At 50.4% G+C, this 13,759-nt stretch overlaps 1 protein-coding gene across 9 annotated transcripts in view; it reads left to right on the forward strand.

Annotated features, from left to right (window-relative positions):
• The first annotated feature begins 311 nt into the window (after positions 1–311).
• TNIP1 (TNFAIP3 interacting protein 1) overlaps positions 312–13,759 on the forward strand; it is a 49,714-nt gene continuing 36,266 nt past the window's right edge. For 2 of the 9 annotated variants that reach the window (XM_072756801.1, XM_072756804.1), the window contains exons 1-2: positions 6,539–6,666; positions 7,039–7,185. The gene's annotated coding sequence lies outside the window, so the exon portion shown is untranslated. Of the gene's footprint in view, positions 555–6,398; positions 6,667–7,038; positions 7,186–13,759 lie in introns of those variants that run through there. The other 7 variants (XM_072756800.1, XM_072756803.1, XM_072756806.1 and 4 more) reach the window with 5 other exon arrangements.

Raw genomic sequence — 13,759 nt, forward strand, 5'->3', positions numbered from 1 at the left:
CCAGCACAGAGGGAAGGGATGGGCTTTTCCTTCCCTGTGGAGAGTCCACAGACACTAAATGGAAATAGATGGATTAGGAATGGGGGGTGGAGAATGTGGGCTGGGCATCTGGCAGTTTCCTGAGGGCCCTGGGGGCTGGAATCCCCCACCTTTGGCAAAGGAGGAATTAGTGGTCTTTGGGAGAGCCTGGGGGTGGGGCAGGGTGGGCAGACCAGGTTGCTCCTGCCCCTTTCCAGTTTCAGTCACAGAATCATCGGGCTTCCAGCTCCTCCCCAGAACTCCCTCCCCTCCCCGGAATGCTTCACAAGTGATAGCCAGTCTGGGAAGTGACAGGTGGAACTGACAAGGGCCCTGTGCTCTGCCAGGGGGCAGGATGGGGCCTCAGCTGGGCCTTGTGGGGCTGCCTGGCGGCTGGCTCCTCCATCTCGGGGAATTCCCCTCCTGCCTAAAAGTCAGCCCAGCCCAGCCCTCCTTCCTGCAGAAGCACAGTGAGCGCTGAGCCTTCGCAGGGTGGCAGCCCCCGCTGCACCCACCCTTGTCTTCTCCTGCCCCAGGTAAGTGCCTCAGCCCAGTGGCAGGGGGAAGGGGGGGCAGGAAAGCGGTGAGGGCTCACTGCACAAGGGTGCCAGGGCCACCAGATCACCCCCCAGCTCTGCACCAAGAGCCACCTGGCTTCCTACTTTCCTGCCAGCTGGCCTTGGCTGCTCCTTTGGGCCGGTTCCCTCTCCCCCCCACCAGGGCTTGGGCTCTGGGCCTCTCTACCTCCTTGCCTGGCCTCATTCTCCTCTTGCCTCTCTCTCTCCATTTCTTATTTCCTCTTCCTGCCCTCCCCTTCTTGCCCCTTCCTCAGCAAGTGTTTTTCTTTCTAGTCGCTGCTAGTTTTTCCAAAGGGAAAGAAAAGTCTAGTTTTGTCTTATCCTTCCTTGAAGGGAAGGGATTTAGGTTCACCAGTGTGAATGTGGATTTGTGTTGGTGTGAGAACGTGCGTCTGTCTATGTTTTGGGGCATGTGTCAGGTCTGTTGAGGCATACATGTGTATGCAAGCACATCTATGGGTTTGCCAGTGTGTCTGTGAGTGTCTGGGTCATTATGTGAATGCATGTGTCTGTGTGTGAATGTGAGTTTTTGAGGGTAGGTGTGGGCATGTTTATTGGGCACTTTAGTGGTCTACAGCTAGGTAGGAAGAGACCAGGTGGGAGTCTAGCTCTGCCTCCCTTGGGAACACGATGGAGGGCTGGGACCCTCCTCAGCGCTGGAGCAAATGGATCTCGGGAGGGCTCTCCCCACTTGCTTTCCTCCTAGGGTTGGCTGGACCCTTCTGTGGTTGAAGCTTTGATAGAGGGTCTGAGGCACTGGGAGTGGGTTGCCAGACAGTGGTAAGGCGGCCTCCTTGTTAATCACAAGCAGTCCTGATTTTCCAGAGCTGGTCAGAGGCCCAGCCCAGGGAAGTCCCTGGCTAGGAGGGGCAAGGAGTAGAGAGACCAAGTCACTGTCACAGCAGCTTCTGGGCCAGAGAAGAATGGAGGGAGAAGTGGAGGGACCCTGGAAGAGGGAGTATGAGAAAGGACACGGGGTGAGGCTGTAGGAGGATTGCTCTCTGGGCCCTGTCAGGGCTTCCCAGGATTAGGAAATGCCTGTTTCCCGTGGGGCTGCCTCCCTCAGGGGCTGGGCTTGGTTGCCGGCTCCCCACTTCCAGGAGGATGACAAGGAGCAAGCTTGGATCCAAACTTAGATCTGGCTGGACAGCCTGACCTAAAGACAGGGAGGCCAGAGGGAGAGGAGGTGGACTAGGGGAAGCCTGGGGCTCCCTGGAACCGTGGGAGGTGCCTGGCCACATATGCTCTGAGGCCGGGAATTTCCCCCAGAGTCACTTGGCTCTTTCCTCTTCACCAGTGGCGTCCTAGAAACCCTAGTGAAGCTGGCAGGCCCAGGGCAGCAGCGGAAACAGCTGGGAGGGAGAAGAGGCAAACAGGAAAGACCCTGGAGAAAAAATCGGGAGAAATGCCTCCTAGGCCTGGTTCTTCTGAGAACACTTTGGGAGGTCTAGGGCAAGTTCCTCCATAGCTCTGGGCCCTGGGCTTTGATGCCTTTAACTCATTCCAGGCCCTGTGGCACCTCATTCTTCCTCTCCACTCAGCATTGGACTCTGCCCCTCAAGTTACTGGTGAGGAAACAGGCAGAGAGGGAATATAAGATGTAAGGGCAGGGCTATGGCCTGAACCTAGATCTCTATGACTCCAGAGCCCATACCTTAACCCTTACATGGCATGCATGCTCTTAAGGAGGGGCAAATTGTGAGTATGATATGGTTTAATTTACCTTAAGGTGCCTAATGGACATGAAAACTTATAGCTCAGAGCCGGCAATCTATCCCTCATGCAGTGATTGGGGAGGCAGAAAGAATTAAAAATGCTTCTGAGGCCAGGGGTAGGAAACAGGGACCATACATAGGTTCTGCTCACTTATTTATTTCTTATCAAAAAATATGATTACCTACTACAATTTCAGTCAACATCATGTGCTTGACATGCATTTCTCATTTAACTATCACTAAAATCTCTCTCTCGTGTGCACACATAATATGGAAAAGCACCTAGAATCCACCATGGGTTTTATATTCCCCAGACTGCCTCAGGCTATGGAGATGGGAGACTGGATGGAAGGAAAGGACCCAGAGCTGGGATCTCTCTTTTCCTAATTCATTAGCTGCTCACCTTGAGTTTCATTCACCTTTAGCCAAGACCCTAACTCACAAATTCACCTAATAGAGTGAGGCTGAGCTTGTTGGCTTTAGAAGCTCCACTTCCCATCAGTGGGGTGTGTGGAGATAGCAATGCTCTAGGAGCAGGAGCTATGGGCTCTAGCCCTCAATACTAATCACAAACTCACTGTAAGACCTCCTGCAAGTCCCTATCCCTCTCTGGCCCTCGATGGCTTTATCCCTATGAGAGAAGGGCTGGGTCTGATCATTTCTAAACAAGGCTTTAAGGACAAGCATTTTGAGCTCTGTCTCACTGGCTGGCAAGACTGCATAAGCATCAGGCTTAAGAGGGGAAAGAATTTAGGACTTGTTGCTATATAAGACCTTGGGCAAATAATCTAATACCTCAAAGCCCCAGTTTCATCTGTGAAATGGGGATGACAGTGTTAATGACCTCAGGGTGGTTGGGAGATACCGTGTTATGTCAAAGTGCTGACCTAGCATACGGCAAATGCTCTGTAAATGTTACCTCTTAATGTTTTTAATATGCTGCCTCCATGCCTTTTTAGGCACTTGATTTAAAGTTCAGTCAGTTACAGGTGAATTTTTGGTATGTTTTCTATTTCCTCCAAATGTGGACGTAGGTCTATCTTTGGAGCATCTTTAGTGGAGGTGGCGCAGAGGGAGGGAGTGGCGGAAAGGAGATAAGGAAGTTGCATGGTTTAAAACTAAAACAAAATAAAACAAAACATAGGCCTTTGATTCTCCTCCCAGGTAGGGCTTTATGCAGGTGCTTGTTGTCACTCTGGAAGAGCAAGAAGTTTCCAGCTGCCTGAGTCACTCAGCTCCTGGCTTGGACATCTTCTTCCAGATGCAGGGGTGGCAGGGGGTACCAGGCTAGGTGGCCTATTTCCCACCCTTTCAGGGTCTAGGGGCCTATAGAGGATGTGGATGGTGACATGGAACTTAGGGAGGGGGGCATTCCTGGGTTTACCAGTGAAGTTCTGTCAGGGGCCTGCGATCCATGTCTATACACCACTCTCATTTCTCGAACGCCTACTGTGTGCCAAGCTTTGGGCTTTACTTGCATTATCTCATTTATCCCCATGATCAGGGGTAAGATACAATTTTCTCCATTTTTCAGGGAGGAACTGAGGTTTAGGGAGACCACCCAGGTAGCAAGTGGTTGAGTAGGGGTTAGAACCCAATTAGTTAAATCCATAGCCTGTGTTCATAACGAGCATTGAGTTTCTGTAGGAAAAATCATGACACTGGAAAGACAACATGGTGCAGTGGAAAGAGCACATATGCCTGGAAACCAAGGTCCTGGGTTCCAACCGTGGTGGCATCACTCAATGTGTGTAGCCCTGAAGGAACCGTTTACTATATTTAGGCCTCAATTTACCTATATGTCAAAGAGGGGATAAAGAACAATGGTCTGTCTCCATGGCTTCTAACATGCCAGGAAGTTCTGAATTCAAACTTAGACTTGAAAGGATAGAGGGGTGGGTGTGGTCATGACTTTGAAGAGCTAAGTTTCCTCATATGTTGTGTTAAGAAAAATTATCCCAAAATAGGGAATCAGGCAAAAAAAAAAAAACAAAAAAACAACAACTATGTGACCTTTTCATGTCATACCAGAGCACTGTCCAACAAGACCATCCAGGGGTCATCAGGGATGTTAAGGGGTGAAGCTATTTGCCTAACTTTCGAAGGTCAGACGTCTTACAAAAACAGCTGAAATAGTTGGAAAACAAAATGCAAATAGTTGGAGACGCTACATTTTTTAAAAGTAGATTTCAGTGTTCAGGAGAAGACTTTGGTTGAGCTTAGGAAGATAGCATTCCAGAGGAGGCAAATTGGGAACTGCTGACAAAGAGCAGAAAGAAAACCGATTTGGGGAGGCCTAATGGGTAAGAGTGATGCCTGGGAGCTGCCTGTGAACCAGCCCCAGTTTCTAATCCTTCCATACCCTCCCCCCGTTGGGGACACTCAAAGGTGCTTTGCTTGGTCTTTGCATCCTCCCCACCCCCCTTTAAAATCAGAGTATATGAGTACTTCTTTTCATAATTAAAACGAACCAGAATTAATATTGTTTTGAGAATTTGGTAACACTTTTGAAGTAACTCAAGGAATCCCAGAATTTGAGGACACCTTTGAAGCAACTGAAGTCACAAAGTCTGAGGAGAATCCTGGGGTTAGATTTCTACCTGGGTAGCAGTGAATGTGTGTCTTTTCAGTCACAGTTGATTATTAGATCTCTCCAAAAATGAGGGCCTGGAGGAATGAGCTCTCAGAATCTATTCTGAGCATGAGGACCTGTCATTGACTAAGGTTTTATCAGCTCTGGGGAACTGAGTCTTTGGCAATAGGTTTTTCATAAAGCTCTATTTACCCCCATTTAAAGAGCTCTCCCTTATCTCCAGTACAGGTCCTTCTACTTTTTGAAATTAAAACTCTCTTTTAAAAAGAAATGACGGCTATGGTGGCCATTGCTGATAGAAACATCGGGGTGCAGGTGTCCCGACGTTTCGTTGCATCTGAATCTTTGGGGTAAATCCCCAACAGTGCAATTGCTGCAACGTGGATGGAACTGGAGGGTATTATGCTGAGTGAAATAAGTCAATCGGAGGACAAGCAGTGTATGTTCTCATTCATTTGGGGAATATAAATAATAGTGAAAGGGAATATAAAGGAAGGGAGAAGAAATGTTGGGAAATATCAGGAAGGGAGACAGAACATAAAGACTCCTAACTCGGGGAAACGAACTAGGGGTGGTGGAAGGGGGGAGGAGGGCGGGTGTTGGAGGGGAATGGGTGACGGGCACTGAGGTGGACACTTGACGGGATGAGCACTGGGTGTTTTTCTGTATGTTGGTAAATTGAACACCAATAAAAATTAATTAAAAAAAAAAAAAAAGAAATGACGGGCTTAAAAAGAGACCAGAGAAAGCGTTCCTCACGGTTAAACCAAGCTGCTCCTTAAGGGTCTGGGAAATCCCACAACTCTTCGGATGATCTGGCTCACAAATATGCAGACAGGGTGGGAGGCCGGCTCTGGATTTGCCCACTTGGGGGTTTGAATCTTGGTTCTGCCACTTACTGTCCACTAACCTCTCGTGCCTGTTAGATTTATTTACGGTAAACAAGGGGACAAACCCATTTCACTAGGATGGCCCAGTGAAAGAAATAATGTAATGCCTGCAAAATGCTTGCAGGGCCTGGGGGCCAGTAAGTATGCACAAAAAGTTCTTTAGGGAGAGGGGATCCCCGGGTGGCTCAGCGGTTTAGCGCCAGCCTTTGACCCCAGGATCCAGTCCAGCGTCGGGCTCCCTGCATGGAGCCTGCTTCTCCCTCTGCCTGTGTCTCTGCCTCTCTCTCTCTGCTATCATGAATAAATAAATAAATAAATCTTAAAAAAAAAAAAAAAGTTCTTTAGGGAGTCCCTGCAGCACGACTTTCTGGGCGCTGTGCGGAGTTGTCCGGGAGTGCCCTGAGCTCGCGCTCTGGCTCAGCTCCAGACGTTTACGTGCCCCAGGGCAGGTCTCCCGGGCAGCGAGGAAGGGCTGGGGTGGTCTCCGCGGCTCGCCCCGCTCTGCAATTCCGGCCGCGTGGCGGGCTCCGGGCTTCCGCGGGAGCGCGGGGAGAGGGGCGCCCCCGAGGCCGCGGCGGGGGGCGGGGGGGCGGGAGGGCGCCCCGGGCCGGCCGGCGTCCGGGCTGCGGCTGTTTACCTCGCGGCGGCCCACCCCGCGGCCGGCCCGCCCCGAGGGCGCAGCGCCATTGGCCGGCCGGGCTGTCAATCGCCGGGGACTTTCCCAGGGGTAGGGCGGCCCTGCCCCCGGCACTTCCTCGTCCCGGGCGCGCTCCCCCGCCCCGGCCCCGAGTCCGCCGAGCGCTGGAGGGCCAGGCCCGGACCGGGGTTGGACGCGGAGAGCGGGGCGGCGTGTGCCCGGGCCCCACGCGCAGGTACGCGGGCGGCCGGGGCGGGGCGAGGCGGGCGAGGCGGGCGGCAGGGGCCCTGCGCGGGGGCCGGCGCTGCTCGGCTCCGCGGCCCCGGCGGCGGCGGGTCCCTGCCCCGCGCGGAGGGAGGGCGGCGGCGCGCCTGCGCACTGCGGCCGGGCCGGGTGCGGGGGGTGCGGGGGGTGCGGGGGGCCGGGCCGGCGCGGCCGTGTCCGGAGGGTGCGGGGCCCCCAGGGAGCAGGGTGCGCATGGGGTGAAGGGGAAGATCATAAGGTATTGGCCGCTTTCCAAGTGCGGATCTAAACTCTGCGTGTGTTAAAGTCTTGTAGTGGTGGCATCTTTCTTTAAATGAGTATTATTATCATCCCCATTTTACAGTTGAGGAAACCGAGGCGCCTGGAGATTGGGGGTCACACGGCTAGGGAGTCGCACAGTCGGGATTCGAACCCTGGCATTTGGCTCTAGAGTTCCAGCTATACGGTTTCTTTTCAACATACGGTTGGAGGCAGCAGCATTTGTGTGCATGTGCGTGCAGGGTAGCTGTCTGTAGGGAACTTCTGGGAGGGATTTGGGGTGTGATGTTTCTATATATGGGTGAATTTTCCACTGTAGAACATTTGTGTGTGTGTGTATGTGTGTGTGTGTGTGTGTGTGTGTGTGATGGTGCATTTGGAAGTGATCCCATTATACCTTCATTAATTGTGTGTATGGAAGTGGGCGTGAATTTTGTGTGACCCGGTGAGAGTTTGTGTTTTGATTGGAGGTGGTTTGTGGATGATGCTGAGGAATCAGTAACATCCATCCCCCCCCCCCTTGCAGAATGACGGTACAGAGAAATCTGTGGATTCCTAATGCATCATTTTAACTTCACAGTATCACCAAAGTAGAATTTAATCAGCACGTATTTTCCAAGCCGTAGGGTATGATGGAGGGGAATTCAGCATCTGTTGAGAGGTCAGAAAAGATGACTCTCAATTTTTTTTCTTTACTCCTAATCATGGATACTGTATTAGGAGGCTGGAATATTGATTAGTACAAAGGCATAAGAATCTTGTGTTGTTGTATTAATATCTTTATTTTACAGCAGACAGAACTGAGACAGTGAAAAACCAAGAGCAGTAATGACAGCGTACACTTAATGAACACTTACCTGTGCTAGGCACAGTGCTTTACATTCAGTATCTCATTTAATCTTTCAACAATCCTAGGAGATAGTCACTAACAGTAGCCTCAATTGTCAAATGAGGAAATTGAGGCCCACAAAGATTAAGACTTGGCCGAGATCAGTAAGCCTTGAATAGTATAGCCCTGTTCCCTTTCCACTGACCACGATTTCTGTCCTCTCTGTGTCCTGGGAAAATAATGTAATCAGGAACTGGCACTTCATGGAAGCACTTGATCATGTCTCCCCTGGGAGCTACAGTTGTGAGTGTTCTGTATTCCTTATACTTCTGTGATCCTGTTTTCCCCCACCCAAGGGGGTCCTGTGGGTATGGTGAGGCTCTCCTGCTGAAGGGTGGTAGCTGCCCCTATGCCCACAGCAGGTCTTTTGGGGCCCCAGGAAGCTGTGGGGTCTGACTCATACCCTTACCCCTAATGCTGCCTATGAGTTGGGGCCCGGATGTCCTGGGGTGAGTCGGGCAGACCTGATTTGAGCACCTCACAATTGTAGGAGGTTGTCTGTCTGTCTCTCTGAATACTACTGGGTAGTTTCTGCTTGCACTGCAGTTTAGCCACGGCAGCCTGCTTTTGTTTTTTTGTTTTTTTTGTTTTCTTTCCAATGTGCCAAGCTTGTTCTTGACTTGAGACCTTTGTATGTGCTGTTCCTCCCGCCTGGAACACCTTTCCCATTTTTTTTTACATGGCTGGTTCTTCCTTAACTGTTAAGTCTCAGCTCAAATGTCACCTCCTTTGAGGGGCCTTCCCTGACCTTTCTATGCAAAGTGGCCCCTTTTTTCACTTTCTGTCATATTACTATTATGTTTTTATACACTCATGCTCTGAAATAATCTTGTTTATTTGCAAATGAGAAAGTATATGTATAGAACTTAGTGCCTAGAATATAATAATGTTTAGTGTTTCCTTGTTTGTTGCCTTTCTCTTTTCCTGGAGTACAAGGGTGAGAGCAGGGACCACTTTGGTGCATGTGCATCCCTGATACAAGATAAGAGTGTTTGAGGTAAAGCTCTGCTGGGTTTGTTCAATGGATGAGTAGAATAGAAGAAACTAGAATAAGGGTGCATTTCACAGATGAGGGGAACTGAGGCCAAAAGATGGGAAGGTACTTGTCCTAGGAGTAGAGGCAATGTCAGGTTGAGAACCAGAACTTGCTCCCCAAGAGTTTTTTTTTTCTTTCTCATAGCCAGCAAATTTTTCCCAATTGCCTTTGTGGCCAGTGCTTGCAGAGGAACATGATGCCAGGTACATAGGAACTATGCACCTGGCTCTCTAGGAATTTGTAGTGGAATGGAGAGAAATTGTGCTCTGAATGTGATCTGGAAGGCATGTGGGACACCTGGGTGGCTAAGTGGTTTAGCATCTGCCTTTGGCCCAGGGTGTGATCCTGGAGTCCCAGGATTGAGTCCCACATCAGGCTCCCTGCATGGAGCCTGCTTCTCCCTCTGCCTATGTCTCTGCCTCTCTCTGTGTCTCTCATGAATAAATAAATAAAATCCAAAAAAAATAAAATAAATCTTTGATTCATGTGGAGGGCATTATGTGCCTTCAGGTGCCTGGCATAAGTCTCACTGGAGTACAGGACAATTGGGGGCAGCAGGTAGTCGAGGGGCTTCCTGGTAGAGGGGGTGACTCCAAGGCCAGGCTCTAGAAAGATGGTGAGTGCAGAGTGGGGCCTGAGCACCTTCTGGAACTCAGTAGACTGGATAGAGGATTTGAGGTAAGGCTCTGCTGGGTTGGGGGAGCTGACCAGCTGGACCAGGAAAAACCCTAAGGTCTTTTACTGCCGGGCAGAGAAGTTGTGGTTTCTCCCTGTGTGCAGCATCGGGAAGTGATTAGAGCAGTTGGTTGACAAACAAGCACACATGTGAAGCACCTGAGTGGTTTGTCAAACACATATATAACTGTGTCCCCAGAGGGGCTCCATTCAGTGGGTGGTGGCCATGCTGCTGTGTGGCGCACTTTGGGAACCTCTGGTGGAGAGTGTGTGCTTCAAAGTTTGGCTCACTTGAGTGGGTGTGGCCCCTCTCACTCGTCTATAAGGTTTTCTGATGTCGCCACTATCTTCTCCAGTGCTGTGAGTTAATGAGACAGCACAGGGCTGCTGCTGGCAACCAGTCAGTGCTAGCTGCTGATCTCGTGAGTGATGACAATCCTGAGCATACAAGGGATTTCAGTAGGAGATGGTGGGGACGGTGCCATCTTCCAAGCATTGGGATAACTTGCCTTTAACCCCTCTGCCACCTATGAACCACGCTGTGTCCTCTCTGGATGGATTGTCCTTTGTTCTGTGTCAGATGTCTTTCCATCCATGTTTGGAACAGCGGACACTTACAAGTGGGAGGGGTGCACCCCAGCAGATGATCATCCAGTCTCGGCTTGACTCCCATCCCCAGGGTCAGGGAGTGCTCTAGCTTGTAGGCAGCATCTTCCCATGTTATGGATGGTTAGCTTTCATGGGTCCCCCTGGGTGCAGCTTCCTCCTTTCTCACTCCCCTTTTCCCTCATTGCCCACCTGACCACTTGGAGGGAGGGCAAGCGTGGTGCCGTGCAGTAAGAGAGTGCACTGGCAGGAGGCCTAGGTTTGCTTCCCCCTGTGTCACTGTCATCCTATGCAGCCTTGGGCAGGCCTTTTTCCTTTGCTGGCTTTGGTGTCCCAGCTGCAGAATGAAGGGATTGCACTGGCTGGGGTCTTAGAACGTTCCCTCTCAGCTCTAAAAACGCTGTTGCCCAGTAACTGGGCTGCCGTTTCTCTGGCTCCATCCAGTCCTGAGCTCTTCCTACTGGGCCAGGCCTTTCTGTGCCCACCCTCCATCCCCACTTCTTCTTGCTGCTGCAACCCTGCCGGCCCACAGTGCCTGCTTCTCTTTTCCCTGTCCCTCTTGGAAGGGAGGGTGGCTGGGGCCCTCTGGAGAGTTGCCAAAAGGGAGACACAGGAAAAGCACGAAGAAGCTTCCTTTGTTCTGCGGAGCAGAGCTCCTCAACCTCCAGAGATGGACGTTGGCAGTCACCGTAGCCTGTTAGTTGTGGGAAGTTTTTGATGTTTTTCCCCCATGACTGGCCCAGGACAGTCACTCTTCCAAAAGGAACAGATGACTGGCCTGAGGAGCAGCTGGCTCTTTGTCCCCAGGCAGGGCTGAGCTCTTGTCTCCCCAGGGACCTCACCCTGAAGCTGTTCCCTGTGCCCTTGAATACTTACAGGGTGGACAAACCGGGTGGCCCAGCAGATGTATGGTGTGTGTGTTGTGGGGGAAGGGTGGGGGTGCTGTGGGAGTTGTGTCACCAAGGAGTCATACTCAGAGGTCAGAGCTGGTATTTTTAGGGCGGGTGTGGGGGGTGTCCCATGAGTCAGGGGCCTTTGGTTTGGTCTCCACCCACACTGGAGAGGGCTTGCTCCACTTTCCACTGTCTGGCAGGCCACCATCCTGGGCCTTCATCGTGGCCAGCTTCATCAATGGGCTGAGGAACCCTGGTCCCTCCACATCCCCATTTAGGCCTCTGCATGTGTTCTCCCCTCCCCCTGGCCCAGCCCCTGGGAAGAGCAGGAGTCCAAGGACAGCAACACTGACTTTTAGAAAATATGAAGAAATCTTCCAGACATGGAGGGCAACGTGTGTACACCAAGCCCCTACCCAGCCCGGCTTAAGAAGTCACACATTTTCTGTACACCTGAAATTTCTCCTTGATCATTCCCTTTCCCTCCCATCAGGAAGTAGCAAGTGTTCTGAATTTAACATTTATTCTCTTATAAATGTCTCTAGTTTTGTTATAAACATATGCATCCTTACATAATAGGTAGTACTCTTTTGTATGTTTAATAATACTCTTTAAATGCTGTCGTACAACTTTGTATTTGACAACTTCCTTGTGCTCAGTATTATATTTGTGAGATTTGGTCTGGTTTGTATCTGTGGCTATAGTTCATTCATTTCACAGTTGTATCGTACTCCTTGGTGTGAACTTACCCCCATGTATTTATTTGTTTTCTTCTTCATCAGGGAGTCTCCAGCCTTTGCTGCTAGAATAGGAAATCTTTGGCTTTTATTTGAGTGGTGTTACCCCTGTCTGGTTGTCCCCTTAGTAGCCACTATGGCACCTGTTGGGTGGCATTTTAAGGTCAACAGCTCTGTGGCTCCTAGTGGGTCCTCCCAGCGTTTCCGTAGGGAAGAACATGGGAAGTGAGGCCAGGTCAGGGTCACGTGGCAAGGAGCAGAGAACCAGGATTTGGATCCAATGAGCCCTCCTTTCACCATATTTAGAGAAGGGGAAATTCTTTTTTTTTTTTAAGTTTTTTTTAAAAATTTTTATTTATTTATGATAGTCACACACAGAGAGAGAGAGAGAGGCAGAGACATAGGCAGAGGCAGAAGCAGGCTCCTTGCACTGGCAGCCCGACGTGGGATTCGATCCCAGGTCTCCAGGATCGCGCCCTGGGCCAAAGGCAGGTGCTAAACCGCTGCACCACCCAGGGATCCCGAGAAGGGGAAATTCTTAAGTTATCCTCTTCCCCCTTAGAGGGGGCAGTTACAGGGTTGGAGAAACCTTTCTTTGGGTAAACCAGCTTTGGGCATATTGGGGACTGGGAGACAGAAAGACAGCCAAAGCCTTCATCCCTTTTGTCTAAGGGTGGCCCTAGTACCCTGTGTCCCCACAGCTGATAGTCGGGGTCCTCCTTCTGGGCCAAGTGAGGTCCCAGCTGCTGGGAGGAAAGCCGGCTTCTGGCCTGGAGCGTGTATACCTGTGGATCGCAGGAGCTGAGAGGAGGCGTGCATGGGGCAGAAGGAAGGTGGGCTGGGGTTCCTGGGGCTGTCTTCTCGGGGAGCTTTTGGCAGCAGGGAGTACAGGGTGGGACCAGTGATGTGATGATCAGGTGCGGGTTCTGCTGCGTCTCTTGGGAATTGTGTGGCCTCAAGCCAAGCTCTGCACCTGCCTGGGCTCAGCTTCCTCTCCAGCAGAGCAGGTGTGCCTGGTGTGAGGACCCACAGGCAGGGGGCGGGGAGCTCTGTACTTGTTCCCCAGTTGAGGATGGGTATCCAAAGTCTGCTACTTCTCTTCCCATCTTTATCACCTCAAGGACAGCCCTGGCCTTCCTGAAGCCAGATCCTCTCTTAGGTTGCCAACTCTCCATCCAGTGACTTTCCTGACTAGAAAACTTGCTTCTGGACTTTTTTTTTTTTTTTTCAAGATTTTATTTATTTATTCATGAGAGACACAGAGAGAGGCAGAGACACAGGCAGAGGGAGAAGCAGGCTCCATGCAAGGAGCCCGACTTGGGACTCCAGGATCACGCCCCGGGCCGAAGGCAGGCGCCAAACTGCGGAGCCACCCAGAGATCCCCATGGACTTTTCCTTCTTTTTTATGATCAAATCCCTAAGCCTTGTGTGTCCTTATGAAGCAGGTACATAATGCGCTCTCACCCCTGCCCATAGCCCTCCAGTCTCATTTGGTGCCCCAACAGTGTGCCTTCTGACCTTGTCAAGACACTTAAATTTTTAAAAAATATTTTAAAATATCCATTTTTAAAAAGTTACAAAATAACATTCTCATTGGAAGAGCCACTCCCAAGGAATACAAAAGGTATAAAGTAAAAATTGAAAGCTATCTTCTCTCTTCTTCTCCCCTGACCCTGTTCCCACTATATATATGTTTTTTTCCCCACTATATTTTTAAGTTAATTTTTTCAATGGAATAAGACTAGATTTCCTTGTAAAGAGTTTAAATTTTTGTAGGTGAAATAAATGTTTCATTTGTTTCCAGCCCCTATCTCAGGTCCCTCTCTAGAGCTGTCTACTAGTAGGCGTTTGGTGTGTATGTTTCCAGACCTTATCCTACGCACATTTATGATTTTATACACATATATATGCACGTACATATGTACATGTATGTAGTTGTGTGGTTTTTTTTTTTAATAGTATTCTTGGG

The sequence above is a fragment of the Vulpes vulpes genome, chromosome 4, assembly GCF_048418805.1.
Source record: "Vulpes vulpes isolate BD-2025 chromosome 4, VulVul3, whole genome shotgun sequence".
NCBI lineage: Eukaryota > Metazoa > Chordata > Mammalia > Carnivora > Canidae > Vulpes > Vulpes vulpes.